Raw genomic sequence first — 20507 nt, forward strand, 5'->3', positions numbered from 1 at the left:
TCATACTTTAAACTACATCCTGAAATGAATGTAACCTGGCACTTGTTAATTGTTCCTCAGCCTCTTCTCTTTCTACATACCGTGTTCAGAACCCACTCAGGCCCCACCCTGAATCAGCTGGTCAGCAGTATGGCTGCTTTATCATAGGTGAGCAGTCACCAGTGCCCCAGTGCTGGGGCTGACCTGGGGACTAACCCAGCTGAGTTCTAGAGCCGACGTGGTATTTGGGTAAAGGACAAATTGCAAATTTGCTAGACATCAGCTTATGGGAGACCAAAAGAGGTAATCACATTTACGATCTGCAAGGAAAGGAGGAATTTGGGAACCCTAAGCCACTCCATTACTCTAGCTTCTGAGAGAGTACTTAGCATACAGTAGATGCGGAACAAATGTTTTTGGATAAATGACATTTGTGTCTTGGTGCTTTACTGGGCAGACCTCAGTGCTGGTGGTTGTGGCTGCTGCTGCCTGAGCCCAGAGCTCCTGAAAGTATAAAGAGTCTTCACATTCGAGGTTCCCCTGGGAGCATTTCTCCAATATTCCAGAGTAGAACCTGGGATCAAGACGAGCAAAGTTGAGGATTAAACACAGCGCATTAAAGACACAGACAGAAGACCATGGCCAAGATCGCAAGATCGACTCCTGGGCTTCCAAATGGCTAGCTGGCCACTTCCTCTGGGGGGAAACAATTTCCTTTCCCCCAGGGATGTAAAGGCATGAAAGATATTGAAAAGAAAGACGAATGAGAGGTGGGCATGGACCGTCCTTCCTCACGCTGGTTGAACAGGTGTTCAGCAGGCTTTGCTTCCTGTGTCTTCCCAGAAAACCTTGTCTCTGGCCAGTTCCTCTCCCCTCCCCTCTCCCTTGCCTGGTGTGTAAACCCCATGTTCTTGGATCTCTGTGCTGGAGCAAGGCGGATGGTGGACACATGTGTGCCAAATGCCTGTAGCTTTGGTCGATCCTGGCTTGGGAGTGATTATTTGCTGGTTGGGATGGGGAGAGTGGGCCGGGAAGAAAGTTCAATTCTCATTCTTTAGTGATGTGCAAATGTATTGCCATTGGCTCTTACTGGGTAGCTCTAAGCCAGTGATGGAAAAATGTTTTCATTGGCAGGAGAACACATTTTACATCCACATACATGCGTGTCTGCTTTTTGGCAGACTGCAGAAACTTGTGGCTTGGTCCTTCCTACTCCTCTGTCTATTGAATCCTACCAGTGGCTCAAGGCCTCGCTCAGTGCTTGCCTCCTGCATGAAGATTTTCTTGACAACTCCAGTCCACACTGACTTATCCATGATCTCAGCTCTTGCTGCATTATCATCTTCATCACAGTCTGGGCAGATTTACTGTAAAGTGAAAGAAGCTTAAGCTTTAGGACCTATAAGTTGTAAGAGTGATCCAAGATCCCAGAGGGGCCCTTGCTTGGCTTCACAGGTCATATGCTTTTGGTAAAATTGCAAAAGTAAGATATTTTACTTGTAATAGGCTAGGGATGTGGTATCCTCCCCCTTAGAATCCCCCTCCTTCAGTTTTCCCTTGAAGAGTTGCGTGGTGATGGAGAAGTCCTGGACATTTAGGGGAATCCAGCTAAGAAGAAGTTGAGTTGGAGATTTATTTGTTTTGCGTTCAATGGGTCTATTTATATGGTTCATGCTCACTTCCATGTTAGCTATTCTAGGTTAGGAATGGCTTCCAGGAATAATGCTGACGTTCTCTGTGCATACCTACCTGGCATCATGAGTCCTATTGCAAGGTACATGCGCTTTTTTATCGCCGACACTGGAAGTGTATGGGTAGTGAAGAAGAAGAGTCGAAATGTGCAGAAACAGAAGCTAGTCTGTGGAAAGTTCTTTTAATCATCAGATGTATAAACTTATAGGTGGAAAATTTGGTTCTTATTGATGTCTAGTCAAGACAGAAATTTCCTTCAGGAAAATACTCAATAACGCAGCGTCTACAATTATAATGCACCAGACTGCTGTACTTATAAAATGAGAACCAGTGCAAAATAAAATTGGCCAGAGTTCTTGTGTTCGAAGGGCACAAAACTGCACCAATGCTGTAAATTGTGAAGCAGCATTTTTATGCATGCCAAATTGCATTTTTATGCTTCCCCACATATGGGATCAGTCTCAGCATATCTGAGACACCTTGTCCTGATGAAGCCTGGCAATTCCAGAAAAAAATGACATTCAAAAGCACTAAAATCATAGCAAAGCAACCTAAGTGTTCCTGTGACAAACTCCTATGCACACTCATCCATAAGTTATTGTACATAGTTTAAGGGTAATTTGATTAAACAATTAATGTAGCTCAATCCAGTATAATGGCTTTTGAAAATGCATTTGAATTGCTTTCTCTTCTCTCCATGAAAACGATATTACAGAATTGTTGTCATATGAAGAGATGATCATCCAAAGAATATGCAACTGAAAAAATAGGAAAGAGATCATAATAGAGATATGGTGCGTAAATTTTCCCTGGTTTTGTTATATTTGCGGTATTTGTCACCTTCTAAAAATTTGTCATTTGTTGTGATTTCTTTTTTCAACCTGAATAAATATTCACTTCCATACCTCATTTCGTATTTCTGTTTTGAGTTCTTTTTCTTAAAGAGCCCCCTCCATGTATAAGCTTCAAGACAAAACCTGAATCTGCCCTTGACCACGCTTGAGCGATTTCTTAGACTCTCTTACATTATTCTTACAAAAATTATTGAATTTAAAAAGCAACCATAACAGTTTCTGCATGGGGAAGAAATTTTCAACAATACAGAGCTTTGTGCAGAAAGTAAATAATGTGGTCCCCCAACACTGTTGCTCCCCAGGGCGAACTCCTGTTAATTTGATGTCCATCCTCTTAGCCTTTGTCTTGAGCCAGTTCATCGTGATTAACTGTGGGCTTTGGAGCAAGCTGCCTGGGTGTGACTTCAGCCTCTGCCCCGGCGACCTTGGGAAAATGACTAAACCTCTTAGTGTCTCTTCTGCAAAGGGAGGTTTTAATTGTACTCTACCTGTCTCTTAGGGGTGCTGGGAGAAGAGTTCGGGGCTTGAAACAGCATCTGACATGCAGTACTCATTATAGGCGAGTTTTATTTGGAAAATGCGTCTATTACAATTTCTTTTCAGTTATTTCATGTGCCTGAGTATATTGCTCTCCCTTCCCCCAAGACTGTAAGCTTTTTAAGTTTGGGTACTAATGGAAAACATCTTTCACGGCCTAATTCCTCAGAAATGTGTGGATGTGAGCGCCATCTAGCTGCAGTATCTGTGGTTCCAATGACCACCAGGCGCAGTTCAGCTGATCTGGCTGTTCTGGCTCAGCAAATGTTATTAGATTTGTCAGAAATTGGAGGGTGGCTAGGGGGTGACAGAAATTCAGAACCAACATATCAGGAGGCACTCCCGAGGAGCTAGAGAGCCAGCAGAAATGAAGAGTCTCTGAAGTGAGATGAAGTCCACGGGAAAATAGGATAGTGTTGGATTTAGACAAAGCTTTGAGAGCACGAAGTAAATGCTGTCTCTGCACCCCATTGAAACGGCATCCAGAAGTGTTGCTAAAATGGTCTTCAGCGAAGTCCTGCTGATAATAGGGAAAGGGGAATGGATCTCCCCAAGATTACACAGCTTCACAGTTACCTGCAAGAGGAGCTGCAAAAAAAGGACGAGATGATGAAAGACCAAAGGATGGAGAGATTGTCTAAGGAAGGTTGTTTGGGTGTAAACTTTATTATCTTAAAAGATTCTCCTTAAGAATACTGATAGATTAATCAATCACAGGCCGGGTAACGGAGTACACAATAGTTACTCAGCCCTGCCCCCAAATTCACAGTCTGATGCTGGGTGAAAAAAGCCCATTCCAGGAGAGTATAAGCCCAATTTTGTTTAAAAAAAATTTATAAGTGCACAAGACTAGGAAAAAGACAGAAAGAAAAATAGTAAAATATAAGCCGTGGTTATTCAGGAAAATGCAATTATGAGGGAAGCCTTTGTTCCTCAGGCTATTCCGGGATCCCTTCCCTAGTTATAATAAATATGTATTACTTCTGTAATCAGAAAATACCTGTTTCAAAACAATTCATTAGATATCCACATTTAATTTAATGTAATTCTTTGCATTCTTGTTTCTATAGTAATTTTTTTATTATTATTTGGCCCAGTATTGAATTGTAATTACAGGAGTGTAAAACAACTTGCTTCACAGAAGTATTCATATGCCCCCAAAAATGCAGCATAATGCTCCACATATACCAGAATCAATCCCTGTAAGTCAAAACTCTTGATTGACCTGTCCATGAATAAGAAGTCTTTCTGGCATGATATGAAAATCAAAACCCACAAAAGATAAGATAGATAAAATTTGATATATGTAAAAATGTAAACTTCTGTTCAAGAAAGGCTACCACCAAAAAGGTTGCAAAATAATCAAATTGGGGAAAAACATTTGCCACATACATGACAAAGGATTTAAGATCCATTATATATAAAGAGCTCCAACAAATCAATGAGAAGCTGATTTTTCAAAAAGATAGAAAAGTACAACAAGCAATTCACTAAAGAAAAAATTCAGGTAGCTATTGAACATATGAAAAACACTCGTCATAAAAGTAATTTTAAAATGAAAAATTTAAAAACTCACTGTAAGTCGTTATCTATCAGAATGGCAAAGAAAAAAGAGTGATATTTATTGTTGACTAAAGATGTGGGTAAATATATATCTCATACATTTCTGGTGGAAATATAAATTGTCATAATTTTTTTTTTTAAGATAGGCACCTGAGCTAACATCTGTTGCCAATCTTTTTTTTTTCTTCTTCTCCCCAAAACACCGCCCCCATTACATAGTGTATATTCTAGCTGTAGGTCCTTCTAGCTGTGCCATGTGGGACACCACCTCAGCGTGGCTTGATGAGCAGTGCTAGGTCCGTGCTCAGGATCCAAACCAGTGAGACCCTGGGCTGCTGAAGTGGAGCATGCAAACTTAACCACTTGGCCATCAGATTGGCTCCTGTCATAACTTTTTTGTTGGAGAACAATTTGACAAAAACTTTCAAATTTGTAACGGGCATTTGCTTTGATCCACCAGCTTCCTTTAGAAATTCTTGTACAAGTACCCAAACTTATAAGTAAAAAGATGTTTATTATAGTTGGACTTGTTATAGCACACACACACAAGAAAAGAAACTAGAAGTATACCAATATGGAACTGTTTTCTCTCCAAGGGCCAGCATGTTATCTGGTACATAATGGGTACACAAAGCATATTTATTGAATGGTTATATAAATTTTTAGGTGTTAAACAGAATGAGGTACTAATTGGAGAAATATCTGAAAGAGGAAAAAGATCAGGGGGAAAGTTGCAGATCTGTATGTATTTTATCTATTTGTCATCATCTATTTGTCCATCTAATATGTATATTAAAAAATGTCTAGAAGAATAATCAAACTCTTAATAGTAGGTATTGCTGAGGGTGCGCACTAATACTGTCTGTTTTATACACCTATTTTCTTTGAATTTTTTACAAATATATGCTACTTTTGTAATTAGGGGAAAAAAATCCTTTTACGTTAAAAAAACCAAACTCCTGTTCAAGGCCCCTACAAAGCATTCCTATCAGCCCTTTTCCCTTTAGAATATTCATCTAATGATATCAAATGTCTTTAAATTCCACCTGGACTATATTTTCCTTTTCCTAGTCTGTTTTAGCTTGGATTTTGGTTGGGACCGCCTTGGATTTGAATCTGGCTTCATCAGTTGCAGCAGCCGTGTGACAGTGAGATGGACTGCTCCCAGCCTTGCTCACAGAGAAAGGCGTGATCAGGTCCCGCTCGCTCACACTGCCAGGCAGCAATGTCTGTGGCTTTCTTTCCCTTACTCTCCGTCACCGCGGCAGTCCCACGGTGGGGTGGGCAAGGATCCACGGCCTGAATCCTGCCTCAAAGACCTCGTGGTCTAGTGTCATAGGCTGCCCCCAGCAAGGGTGGAATCTGATGACCGCCGCGGGGTCCTCAAGTGGAGATGGACTTCCAGCTGGGGTTGGGGACTCACTGAAGGGCACTGAGTGGAGGGCTCATGGGCCGCAGAGAGCTCTGAGAGGAGGTATGCCTGGCGCAGGTGGGGTCTGCAGTCCGGCCAAGGCAAGCAGGAAGGTGGTCTTCCCCATTTTGCCACCCGCCCCTGCTGTGCTGGCCTGAGGGGCCCTCAGTTGGCCCCGACCCCTCAGCTCTCCTCCCAGGACATCTGGTCTCAACCCCGGCTGCCTGCCCTCCCACACTGCCCCAGAGGCTGTGACTTTCTGCACCCACCTCACGTCCCACAGGCTTCTGGTTGGTTTTCTAGTTGATTGTTAGTTAATTCACTCAGTTATTTCCTTAGAAAGGACGAGCTGGAGACTCAGAACCCTGCACTTCTCTAAAATACCAAGCTAACTCCTTGTCACTGCCTAGCCTGCGACTGGTTCTGTTCTCACCTTGGGTCTTGGGTAACTCAGACAACCACTCTGGGTCTGTTCGTCCTCTCTGATGATAACGGGGGTGACAGCGACTGTAGATCAGGCTCCCTGGAAACAGAGCCCGAGACTCTGGGGCTTCTTGCGCGAGTGATTTATTGGGGCATGCGTGCAGGAGACGGGGGCGAGGAAGCGGTCGCGGAGAGGCAGATGCTGCGCTCGATTCCCCCTCCTCTGCTCCCGCAGAGAGCCCTGCAGCACGCACTGCACCTCCGGGTCTCCTTCCGCCAGGCAGGAGGGCAGCCTCTGCCTCCATCTCAGTGAAGCCTGGACCATGAGCTGCAGAGGGGCAGCCCGGGCATGGTGTACCCGGAGGGGAACACCCACTTTGGCTGAGGGCAAGTCTCCAAAGAAAGGGTGCAGGTAGAGCCATTAGCAGCCGAAACTCACAGCAGTGGGGACAGAGAGGGGTGGGGTGGGACCCGTGCCTTGTGGGCAGGGCGTTCACAGAGTCACTGCAATGACAGTGATAAACCCTGACATTCATTGAGTACTTACTGTATGCCAGGCACTGTTCTAAGTACCTTATCTATGCTAACATTTGTTAGACAAGGCCACCCTGTGAAATAGAGATATCGTTCTATCATTATCTGCATTTTAATGATGAAGAAACTGAGGGACAGAGAGGTTAAGTAACTTATCCAAGGCCACACAGCTAGTAAGAAGTAGAACTAGATTGGGAAAAATGAGCTCTAGAGTCTTTCTATGATGCAGTAGAAGAGTAACTTTAGTTAGCAATGTGAGACTGGTGTCATTACTTATTCAGGCAGTTATGCATTCATTCCACATTTATGAAGGGCTTCCCATACACCAGAAATTACAAAAATCCATGAAGCACATCTCCAGCTCCCCAGAGACTGATGCTCTTGGGAGAAACTCTGTGTGCCCGTACGTAAGAGGGGGCTGTGTACTGAGTGCCCCGGGAGAAGGAACGTCAAACGTTGGAGCGAGTGCCTCACGCTGCCCTGGGGCACTAGGGAAGGAGCAAGAAGGTCAGGCTCCAGTTGGGTCTGGAAAGATGGCAGATATTCAAGATTGAAGGAAGAAGCACGTTTCCAGTAGAGTGAACATGGTGGGCAAAGGCAGGAGGGATGAAAGCCTGGGGGTAGGTCAGGCGGAGAGCACAGAGGGCTGCAGGCTGTGAGAGGCCTGAGGGTTAGACGAGATGGTTCAGAGTAAGGTGTGCTGTCTGTCAAACTGCCCAGTCCACTAGGCCGGCCTGTGGTCGGCTCCATCCTGAATGGTCTGGTTCAGTGGAGGTGACACAGGGCGGCTGTCTCAGTCCCCAAACACTCTCACGACCCAGACACGGGATGAGGAGAGACACTCCACCTGCCCTCAATTCAGTGTGGTACCAGGCATCTCTCGGTTGGAAAAGTTATGCCGAGCAAGGTCCACAGGCATGGAGCGGTTAAATTCCAGAGATTTTGGTCACAGGGGAACCTTTGGAATTGGCTCGATAAGAAAACTGGATTTTATATTCAGAAAAGGAGTCACGGTAGAGATCCACTGTCACATGTCTCTAGCTATCTTGGGTACTTCTTTCTTTTTTTAAAAAAACAGGAAGCACAATCGTTGCTGTTATCTTTCTCCTCATCCTGTCAAAATCTAATTGTGATCCTCTGCAGGTCTAGCCACAGCTAGCACCTTTATCAAAGCGTCTTCTTGCAGCTAGATAACCGCCTCTGGGAGGGGGGAGTGCTCACCAGGCCAAATGAAGTTCCCAGTTGGTTCCCAGTTGGCCGTCTGGGTATAGTCTTGATTCACTATGATGTAACCAGGGCAAGACTATGTAACACTATGTAACACTATGATGTAAGGGACTAGGCCAGCTCCTTTGTTTCATCATAAAGGGTCCATATAATTAGTTAAATTTTCGGAGGGCTGTGTGGCTGTACAGTTACTAAGAACCACTAAGAAAGCAGGAGCTTTCTTTAATTCACCATTCTGTCTTGAGCGCCTTGCCGAGTACCTGCAAATTGTAGGTGCCTAATAAATGCCTATTGCTCCTTTTGAAAATATGAGCTGTTGTTTTTTCCTGTGTCTCTCTCTTTCTAATGACTATATGCAACCTGTGGATGAATCCCAGCGTGTCAGGCCTTTACAAGATCACCTAAGATTTTTAGGCCTATGTCATACTAGTTAATATATACTGAGTATCTATTATGTGCCAGGCTCTGTGCTAAAAGCTATAATAACAATAATAGTAATCATGAAATTATACATAATACTTATATAAAGTGCAACTATAAGCGCTTTACATATAATAGCTCATTTAATCCTCACAAGAACTCTCTGAAGTAGGTATTACTATCTTCATTCTACCAGTGAGGAAAATGAGGCTCCTAAGGTTGTGTGACTTGCCCAAGGTCACACACCTGGGGTTCTAACCCCTGACTCCACATCTATGGTGTGGGAGAACAATGTTTACACCCGTCCTAGACCCACCACACTCCCTGGGGGCAGCCTCACAAGGGTTCCCAGAGCATGATTCGATGTCTGACCTTTTGCCACCCTGCACAGAGTCTCCAGGTGTGGAATGTATATGTGGATGCTCCCCTTAGCCATCTTGGTACCACTGGAACTGTTACTCTGGGCCTGGAAGGCAGAATTGCTCTTGAATCATTTCCCAGGGTGGCCTGTCTAATGGCCTCAAGCCTATTGGTGTTTCCTTTTTAGGGCGGCCACTTAAAAAACTTGTCAGTGGATTTCTGGAGCAGCTAAGCCCCCTGGATGATGTGTGGGATGCAACTTCTCCCTGCTTTTCTCAGAGAAGCTGTGTCTCTGAAGCACACAGCTTCCTTTTAGTGGCTTGACCTTTGTGGACATACGGGGCCTTCTCTGTAGGTTTGAACAATTGTGGTAACTTTGCGAGAGGTGAGGGTCTTCTGAGAGATCGACGGGAAGCCAGCAGTCAACTGGACTTTCAGTTTCTGGGTGTTTGCTTGAATGATCTCTCCTCTCCTCCCTACACCTGCCCCATATAGACTCGAAGCAAGCTGGGCAGACGCGGAGCTCGCCGTGAAGATCTGGGCATTGAACCCTGTTCCGAATTGCCTTTGACTGGCTTCCTTTTCACTTTATGTCATCAAACATTTGTTTTAACTTCAAACTTTTCTTCATTTGGTGTTTTTGCAAAATCTTTTAAACACCTTTAAGTGAATTGCCCTTTGGTGCTAAACTGTATTTGTGTGAAAATTTGCAAAGTTAGGGGACTTTACAAGGTGCCAGTGACAGCTGGCATGGCTGTTGAGCTCTTGGTGGTCTCCCCTAATCATTTGCTGATTGAATGAACAAATGGATATCATAACGAATTAATTGAACCACCACGGGGGTTGAAATATGAGAGGAATATCATGGAATTAACTCTTTGCCTAATAATGACAGCTAAAATAGTGACAGTGAAAAAAGGAGTGAGAAAAAGGGACAAATCCAGGTACACTCTTGGGTTTGGGGTCTGAGCAGCTCATGAGTGACGCTGCTTTTAACGGAGAATGGGAAGACTGGAGGACTGATGGATTTGGCATGGGAATGGAGTTCTGCTTTCAGGGTTTCTCCACCTTGGCACTATTGACCTTCTGGGCCAGATAGTTCTTTGTTGTGAGGCTGTCCTGTGTGTTGTAGGATGTCTGACAGCCTCTCTGGCCTCTGCCTCCTAGATGCCTGGAGCACATCCCCTCCCCTAGTTGTGACTCCAAACATATCTCCAAATGTGGCTAAATGTCCCCAGGGACAAACCTCCCCTGGTTGAAAACCACTGGGTGAAAGGGAAGACCTTCAAGGTCCCCATGGTGGGCGGGGGGAGGGGGGTGGTGGGGTGGAGGGGTCACGTACGCAGGGAGAGGCCTGAGAGGGGCATAAATTGTAGTGGATGAGGTTTATGTAGATATTGAGAGGAACTTTCTGGAGGATGATAAGATCCTGAAATGTATTGCTTTTGGTCTCAGAAATTGTAGGGAAAGGACCAAGAGCTGGTTGGACACCCTGTGGACCGGAAAGAATGCTGACTCAGGAGCCAGGTGAGTCTCAGCGCGTGTAGCCGCTCCAGGCCCATTTCCTTGTCTATCAAGTAGGGTTAACAGCGTCAGCTTCCTGGAGGGGGAGAAGATTTGAAGTTTGTATAGAGATATGTATGGAAGACACTAGCACAGTGCCTGGCATAAAGGAGGGCCCTCAAAAATCATAGTGATCACTCTTACTATTATTATTATCAGGTTTCATGTTCATGCCTTTCTGCTGGGACTTAGGAATGAATAGGACGCCAATTAAAGCCTTTTGGGGTCTATTCCTGTCTGAAATCTGTGCACGCCTTCCTGTGGCACTGTTTGGGACGAAAAATGCAATTGTCTAGAAAGTAATTACGGTTTAAACTGTCACAAGGTTAGAACAACGCCACAGATATTTTTATATTTCAGCCCAACTGTATTTGAAGTGGTAGCCTGCTGGCAGGGAAATATGCATTTAATAGGTGAAAGGACCCTCTTGGGGAGGTACTTTAAGCCTTCAGAGGGGAAAATAACCTTTGTGTCTAGAAATGCTTCATTTATTATTTTTATATTGTTAAAACAATGAAAATGTACTGTAGCAGCCCTTTGTTGGCTGTGTGCCAGACCAGCCGCTGTTCCATGAGCACGATGTACAGACAGCCTCCAAAGCAACCCGTTAACTGCACAGTGGTATTATCCTCTTTTCCCTGATGAGAAAAGTGAGACACAGAGAGGGTGCGTTCTTACCCAAAGTCACACAGCTCATAAGTGGTGGAGTATGGATTTGGACCTAGATATTCTGCCTCGGCAGCCTGAATTTTTAACCACTACACTGCACAGTTCACTCGAAGATTGACGGGCAAACTTCCGGAGACATTAACAGCATCCAGAGGCCCATTTCCTCATCTATTATCCACTTATCCACACTCCCTATTTTATTTTCTTCCACACACACATCTGTTGGCATTCTATTTAATTTCAGTTCTTTTCATCTTTTTTTCCAAGGAATATTTTACTCTCATATTTTAATAATGTATTTAAAACATCAGGCACAAGAGAGCCCTTCAAAAGAAAGAGCGTGGAGGATGTCTGAAGAAAATGCTTCTGCAGTGGTCTTTATCTCACACAGCTGAATATAATTTCCCCCCAGATGGGACTTGAGTAACTTACTAAATTAATCCTTAGTGTTTCAAAACTGATAGAAACCGCACAAGAGCTGAGCTGGCCAGGAGGACCCACAAACCTGGGTAGCTGGTAAATTTATAAACAGTCCCTTGGGATCTCCATCAACGACCTCATTAATTAAACTGAGGATAAGACAATTGGATCCTTTGCATATTCAAATCTTCCAGCCTCCTCTTCCTTGGTATGATGAGTGGGACAGCAGGAGCCACCCAACTGACTCAGCCAGAAATACCAGGTCAGTCCTTTCCTGGGGCAAATGTGGAGGAAGGACTAAGTCGGCACTGTTGGCACCTGAATGGCAGGACTTGACTGAGCCTCCACGCTGGCTGCAGCTGAGCCCAGGAGGAATCTGTACCATTTGGGCATGATGCTTCCTTGCGCTTCTTGGAGCGTAAATGGAGACACTTTGCTTCCCGTAAGGCCCTTTAATAACTTTGTGGACGAGAGCTTTATGATGTTGAAATGGAAAAGCCACTCCCTAGGCAGGCTCCCAGGAGACAAACGTAGGGCTCATCTTCCTGGAGGTCGGTTCTGCTTGGTAGGAGGGTGGACTGAGTCCCTGCTGATCTCCATAACACCTTGGCCCTCCTGAATTCCAGAAAGTCACCAGTACTGGTTTCTGTTCTACACATTGGTCTTTTGCTTTTTGAAAGGGTCACAGAGGAAATTAGGACTGAAGACTTTGGTTACGGCATCAAGAAGGAGTCTACAGGAATCTTCTTCTGCCTTCTCTGTTCTTCCTGCCCCCACTTCTATAAACAGACTCACACCGAATTGTCAAGAGCCCTAGTCCTGGGGGGGTCAGCCCCCTGGAGCCAGGCCATCACTGTCCTAAGGTGGCCGAGGTCTTCCCAACAGGAGGTGCTAACAAGCTTTGAAGAGGAAGCAAACAGGAGAAGCTCAGACAGTGCAGAAACTGTCAGAGTGAATATTTTAAAAGCCTCCCACTGGAGCTGTCTCTAGTGTTCACGAAGAGCTGTTAAGCTTTTTAAATGTTGAAATCATTAGCCCTTTTATTGTGTCATTCTGCCACATTCACTTCCATCTCTGTCCACCCACCAGCCACCCCCGTTCCTCCCCACAAGCTGAATTGCACCATATTCTAATCTTCTGAGATGGAACTCCCTAAAATATGCTCTTCTTTCAAAATATGCTTATATTCAAGTCACTCAAGTGCTGCGTGGCTGAGTCAAAGACTTGAGACATGTTAAGGAAGAAAGACAGAGAAATCCATGTTAGGGCCTTTGGTCTAGTGACCTGTGGTGTTCTTCTAATTCTTCACCCAACCTTTGCCCGTCCCCTCATCTCACCCCTTATCCATGGTTCTCTTCCCTGATGCACGGAGTCAAGAGGAACACAGAGAAGAGCTGCGGAGCTCAGGCGTCCCAGAGAACAAAAGTAGCAGGGTCCAAAATTTCAAGACTCTGAGTTTTGCTAATTTGGGACCCTAAAGAGACTCCAGAGCCTTCTGCTTTGACCCTTCCTCTGCCCCAAGCCTTCTCTCCTTTGGCACTGCCTTGCTAGCCCTCCATTCTCCCAGCATCTACCCAACTCTGAGGCGCGGAGGGGCCCGTGGTTCACGAGAGCCCAGGCTTCGGAATCAACCAGACCCCGGCTTCAAGTCTAGTGTCTGCGGGACCCTGACCACGTCCCTCACCCTCTCTAGGCTCTGTTTTCGCACGGGAACAATAGCAGTAGGGTCTAATTTATAGGACCACATGAACGAATTTATGCATGTGCTTTTTTTTTATTCAAAAATTGAGATGAAATGGATATGGTATAAAATTAAACATTTTAAAGTGAACAATTCAGTGACTTTTAGTACATTCGCAATGTTGTGCATCTACCATCTTAATCTATTTTGAAAACATTTTCCTCACCCCAAAATAAAATGCCATACTCATTCAGCAGTCACTCCCCCTCGCCTCTGGCAGCCACCAATCTGCTTTCTGTCTCTGGATTTATGGACATTTCCTGTAAGTGGAATCATACAATATGTGACCTTTTGTGTCTGGTTTCTTTCACTTGGCATAGCGTCTCTGAGGTTCATCCATGTTGTTGTGTGTATCATGACATCGTTCTGCTTTACAGCTGGATGATAGTCCACTGGACATACGTACCACGGTCTATCCATTTGTCTGTTGATGGGCATATGGGTTGTTTTCTACCTTTGGGTTATTATGAATAGTGATGCTATGAATATTTGTGTGTATGTGCTTTTTTTAAGAATGCAGTAGGTGCTTAACAAATGTCAAAGAAGCAAACCAAAGTCCAGGGTCCTATATTGATGACTAGAAGGTTCTTTGCCTCCCCAGGATCCCACAGAGGTTACTCACAGCTTTGTTTTTCATGAATGACAGGACTTTTCAAATTTATGCTTAAATCAAGATTTAATCTCCACTCTCTGACACATTACAGGTGGATGTGAGTGCGGAAAACATGCTGGCTCCTGCTCAGGTGTACTTATTTGGCTGGATGACCTAACCCGGCCAGCGCAAGGCTAATTTTTCTAAGGCACTAGAAGAATTAGAATCGCACGAAGCCTCACTAACCCTTAGAATCTCACTGCGCCTCAGTTTTCTCAGCTGTCAAATGGGGTGATAGTAGAGCTGACCAATGTCCTGGTTTACCTGGGAAACCAGACACCAATCCAGATGGGACCTCAGACACGGACTTCCTCTTCCTTACTTCCTACCAAAAACAAGTAAATATTGAAACATCGCTTTCTTATGAAAGAAAGATAACATAATGCACTTTAATTTACTCAGCATATAGTTTTTGAGCCCCTGCTGTATGCCAAGCCCCGTTCTAGGCTCTAGAGATACAGCTGTGAACAAAACAGACCAAATCCCTGTCCTCATGAAGTTTCTGTTCAAGCAGGAGGGGACAGACAGCATGTAGATAGATTAGAAAGATGTTAGTCTATTAGAATGTGGTAAGTACTTTGGAGAAAAATAAAGCTGGTGAGAGGGACAGGGTGTGTTGGCAAGAGGCGAAGAGTGGAGTTGTGCGATTTTTCAACGAGTGGTGGGCCCAGGATCGATTTCCTTGAGAAGGTGACATTTGGCCAAAGATTTGAAGGAGGTGAAGGGGAGAGGGAGGTGAAAGTCCAGGGGAGGAGCAGGCCATGCTGAGAGAGAGGTAAGGGCAGACGCCCTGAGGCAGGAGCAGGGCTGGAGTGTGGAGAGATGGCCAAGCAGCCACCATGACGGGAGGAGCCCTGATGGGGGAGGTCAGAGAAGCAATGGGAGCCAGATGGTGCAGGGTCACGAATCTGTGGCAAGGCCTTTGGCTGTTGGGTGGAGAGAGCTGGCAGGGCTTGGGCGAGGAGTGGCAAAGTCCTCCAGACACTCTCCGGCTCACTGGAAGACAGTGAAAGTCCTTACAGTGACGGCCCACAAGTTCCATCACATAGAAATCAGAACTTGTGATCCAACCCCCAGCTCAAATGTGTCCCTCCTTTCCCATCTTCTGCATCCTGGTGGAGAACGCCACCGTCCACCCAGCTGCTCAAACCAAACATTTCAGACGTCTATTTTGCTTACTCTCGTGCTCACACACCCATCCATTCTATCAGCAAGTTTTGCTAACCCTACCTCCCAAATAGACCCCAAATCTGGCCAGTTTTCTGCTCCCCCTGCTGCCAGCCTTGTTCAAGTCATCAGCTCTCTGAACTGGTGTGCTGCTGTGGCCTCCCCTTTAATGTCCCCACAGTTCCTCTGCCACAGAGCAGCCAGAGGGGTCAGTTGAAAACATGAATCTGATTGTGCCACTTCCCCTTCTTAAAGACCTCCAGTGGTTTCCAAAAACACTCCGGGAAAAATCCAAACTCGTTCCTCTGGCTGACAAGGCCACATGTCTGGCCAGGCCATCCCTCTGAATTGTCTGCCTCCTCACTCAGTCACTCCGGCCACATTGACCTGCATCCCACGTCAGGCAAGAGCTCCAGCACCTGCCTTTGCCTTCTGCACAAAATGCTCTTCTCCCAGTTTCTGCCTCACTCTGGTCCCTGTTTCACTGTCAGTGGGGTTTCCAGGACCACCCAATCTAAAGTAGGCACCCCTCCTCAACAAACCTGCTATACTCTATTAAATATCCCGTTTTATGGTCTCCATACCGTTTAACCTTCTTAGAAGTTCTGTTATTTATTAGATGTAAACATGATTTGTTTATTTCTTTATAAGGCATATAAGCTCCTTGAGAGCATGGACCTTGTCTGTCTTGTCTACTATGGGGCTTCCCAGATCTAGCACAGTGCCTGGCATCAGTAGGTGTTTCACAAACACATGAATGAATGACAGTATAGTGAGTCATAGAGCTCATGAAGCATCTGTACTCCCCTCTGGGGTCCCAGAGCACCCTGTCTTTCCCTCACTGGCATCCTTTCTTCCTTATGTTGCAATGACTTATATTTGCCATGTCTCCCCCTCTGGTTCTTCAAGGGAAGGAACTATTTTTGTGTCTGCCCCAGCACCTAATATTTTCCTGGCTCACAACAGATGCTCAATACATGCTCTTTGTATCAATGGATGAATGAGGATACACTTTCGGCTGTATATGATAGAGACCCAAAATAACAAAGGTCCAAAAAACGTTACTTCCCTCTCATCTACAAGTCTCAGCTGGTATACTGGCTCTGCTTCCTGAAGTATTTAAGGGCCCAGTTTGTGCCTTCCTCTGCATGGCCAGAGATAGCTTGCTACCTTCTCTGCTTTCCAATGCTCAGCAGGGGAAACGGGAGGAGGGCCCATCCCTCTTTTGAACCTTGAAATTGCCATATCACTTGAGCTCATATCCCATTGGCTAGAACTAAATCACATGGCCATTTCTAGCTGCAAAGGAGGCTGGGAAATGTAGTCTTTTACTAGGAGGAAGGATATGCCCAGTTCACAATGGTATCGTGTGAAAGAAGAGGAGATGGGTTACTGGGGGAGGACTCATTGTCTCTGCCACACACGTCCACTGCTTCATCTGATCCTCCCAACAGCCCTATAACACCAGCAGTGTATGCATCATGATCTCCATTTTACTGATGACACAGAGGTTAAGTGACTGAACTGGCAAAAAACAAGTGAAAAGCTGACTGAGAACTTGAAACCAGGCCTTCTGATACTATGCTGGAGAAGGAACCATGTTGTTTGCTGTGTGGCCAACAGCTCAGTTCAGCAACTGAGGATTCAGTTTCATTCAGGAGGATGTGGTTATTGAATCATTCCAATGTCCACTTGATGCCAAGTTTCCTGAGGGACTCCGGCCTAGATGCACAGCTTCTCTGGGCCTGGTGCCTCTCTGGGAAATGCCAGCCATAAGCCTGAGCCTGGGAGAGAGAGCAGATTCCATTCTTCCTGTATCCAGAGCAGCAGTCACATAGGTAAGTTTTGGGACTCAAGGAAAAGGCTGGCGCTGCTGAGTCAGGAGGCAGGAGGCAGGGGCCAAGTTTCCATGGCTGTTGGGCTTGTCCTCGTGACCATTCATTCATTTACCTGATGTTTACTTAGTTCCTACCATGTGTCAGGCACTGGATATGGCAGTGAACATTAGTAAAAATTCCCTGCCTTCCTGTCACTTACATTCCAGTGGGGGGATGCAGACAATAAAACAAATAAATAAGACTATAAGCAATATAATATGCTAGATAGTGATAAGTGCTCTAGAGACTGTAAAGCAGAGATGAGGAATATGGAGTTCCAGGGAGAGGGGTATCACAATTTATACGCAGAGATGGGGTGAAGACTCACTGAAAGATGATGGTACAGCAGGGACCAGAATGACGTGAGGGAGCAAGGTGGAGAGTATCTAGGGAATGAGACTCCCAGACAGAGGGGGTAGTAAGTGCAAAGGTCCTGAGGCAGAAGCATGCTTAGGGTGTTCAAAGAACTTCAAGTGCTTGGGGCTGGCCCAGTGCACAATGGTTAAGTTCGCATGTTCCACTTTGGCGGCCTGGGGTTCGCTGGTTTGGATCCTGGGTGGGGACATGGCACCACTTGGCAAGCCAGGCTGTGGTAGGCGTCCCACATATAAAGTAGAGGAAGATGGGCACGGATGTTAGTTCAAGGCCAGTCTTCCTCAGAAAAAAAAAAAAAAGAGGAGGATTGGCGGCAGATGTTAGCTCAGGGGTAATATTCCTCAAAAAACAAAAAGAACTTCAAGTGCAGTTGGATCAGAGAAGTGAGGAGAAGAATAATAGGAAATAAAGTAAGAGGTGATGCGGCCATGTTAGGGGGTTGTGTGTCACACTGCAGGGTACAATTGTGCAGGTTGTTTACTGCACGAGGATGCCTGAACTCACCAAGCTTTGTGCCCCGATACAAGACTACTGTGTTTGCCTGGAGGAAAGAGCATATTTTTGGTCAGCAACAAACTTTCTTTTTAATAACTGTGGCTCATTCCAGAAGAGATAGATATCTATGTGGAAGATTTGGGGCAGAGGAATGACATAATCTAACTTATGCTTTGGAGACTGTGTTAAGAACAGACAGTGGGGGGCAAAGATAGCAGCAAGGAGACAAGGTCGAGGCTTTTGCAAAGGATGGTGACTTGACCACTTGATGGCATTAGCATCTGGGTATCTATCTGGAGGCAGAGTCTAGGCCCACCACTTGGCAGTCACAAGCCTGGCCTAGACTTTCCTGGAAGCGTGTTGTAGCAGGGTGCAGCCCCCTTTAGCAGCACAATCTATGCAGGCTTGGCCTGTGTGGGTGTGCCCCTCCCCCCCCACGGGGAGAATTAGCCTTTGCCCTGTTGTAATATTATGTCACCATTTGTTGATCACCTCCTGTATGTCCAGCCCTATGGGAAGCATTTTGCAGACCCATCTCCCTTATGCCTCACGTGACCGATTTCATATGGAAGCAGTGATTGAGGGAGCTCAGTCGCTTGCCCAGGATTGCACCAGGGGATGCAAAGCACCTTGATCTTATCAGGGCCTGGGCTCTTCGCTGCCCTGTTATGAGCCTGTCCTGGAGGCCCCACAGGGCAGGGGGCTGGGCTTCCTCCTCTCTACTCTGAGCTGTTAGTCAGATTGCAAAGAACGAGCCTCCCCCAAGCTTGACATGAGTCTCTCCGGGGCCTTTGCTCTCGTGTCCTCCAGATAAGTTAGTGAGACAGGCAACTGATTAAGAAATGATCCTATTTTTAAAGAGAAGAACATTCCATAATTTCCTTTGGTAACTCAGTTGCTTCTGGTAAACAATGACTCTCCTAACCGTCACCCCCTGGGGGACAGCCGTATCTTTTTATCTAGTGCCTCATAGGATGCTGACTCAATTAGTATTTGCTAAACAGATAAATGGAAATAACGAGGTTATCAGAGAATTCGTTTGAAGGTGAGGGAGTCCCACAGAATGGACTAGCTCCGGAGGGAGAGAGCCGTAAACCTTAGACTGATCCCAATACACAACTGTCCTGCGAACCTGACCTTTAACCTTTGGGGGGAAGAAGAAGAGACGGAGAGGCATGAGCAGGACAGAGAGAGCTCCAACAGGGAAATTCTCAATGAAAGAAAGGGAAGGAGGCCTTTATTATGTTTCCTCTTGATGAAATTTTGTGTGGCTGTGTTTTTCGAGAGTTCTGGGTTTTGGCGCCAGCTTTGTCAGTTAAGGTGTGTTATCTCTAGCTGGTGCCTCACCTTTCTGAGCCTCAGTTTCCTCAGTGGGAGAGTGCTTGCTGCGCGACGGGCACTGTGCTAGGAGCTTTCACAGGTAGGTTGTCTTCCTTAAGCTCCACAAAAACTGATGTGCAGTCTGTGTTTCTATTAGCTGTGTTTTGCAGAGCAGGCGCTGAGGCACGGAGAGAAGAAGTGGCCGTCCAGGGTCCCGCAGCCAGCGAGGGGTGGAGCGGGATTTGAATCTGCTCAGTCTGTGCTCTTAGCTGCCACACTAATTCCTCCCAGCCTTGTTGTGGGGTTCAAAGAAAATACTGTTCACAAAAGCACGTTGTAACCAAGGACCCACAAGAGTGCTATGCAGGCTGTCAATGCTGACTAAGAAGTCAGGCTTTTGAGGATTTGTGACTCTTTCCTGAAGGCCTTGAGACGAAGGAGCCAGGAACGGCACCGTCATCTGATCCTGGAGCGTTGGGGAGAAGGATCTGGCACCATTTGGAGTGCTGAACCTCCTAGAGGTAATGTCTCTGGATCAGGTGTGAAGCGCTTGGCCCCTGGTTAGGGGCAGGACCTGCACTCCTGAATGCCAGACGTGTTATGGACGGAGAGAAACACCCACAAGAGAGCAAAGCTCTGGAAAAGAAGCATGGCTTCGGGGGGACGGTGAGACTACGTCACTCCGCAAAGATGGGATGAAGGCAAACGGAAGGAGACAAAGCAGCGATGTTTGTTGTGGGACAAGAGAGATTTCCAACGGGACTGGCACAAGGGAGCTGAGGCTTCTTATTAAGCAGCTACTGTGTACCAGGAACTGTGCAAAGCAATTTCACATGAATTACCTCAAGTAATACAATAACTTTGGGCAGAACGTTCTATTGTTTTCTTGTGTCCGTGCTCACACAGCTAGCAAGGGTCATAGCCAGAGCTACACTTGATTCCAGATCTTTCCGCTATACCAGACTACCGACTCATGTCCTAGCTTCATTTCCAATAGTCTGTTTTCATTTACACCAAGAAAGAAGTAGCGAGGCTGTCTGAAACATTTGAATGTACCTTGCTTTTTCATGGAGGTTTGCCTTGAAAGTTGTGTTTAAATTGATTATGCATAAACCAGATCATATTTTTTAAAATGTCACTGAAACCTTTATAAAGGAATTTGATGATAAAGCATTGTCTATATGAATAATCCCTTTGTAAAGCAAATAAGAATTCCCATCCCTCTTTT

Source organism: Equus quagga, chromosome 3, assembly GCF_021613505.1.
Source record: "Equus quagga isolate Etosha38 chromosome 3, UCLA_HA_Equagga_1.0, whole genome shotgun sequence".
Classification (NCBI taxonomy): Eukaryota; Metazoa; Chordata; class Mammalia; order Perissodactyla; family Equidae; genus Equus; species Equus quagga.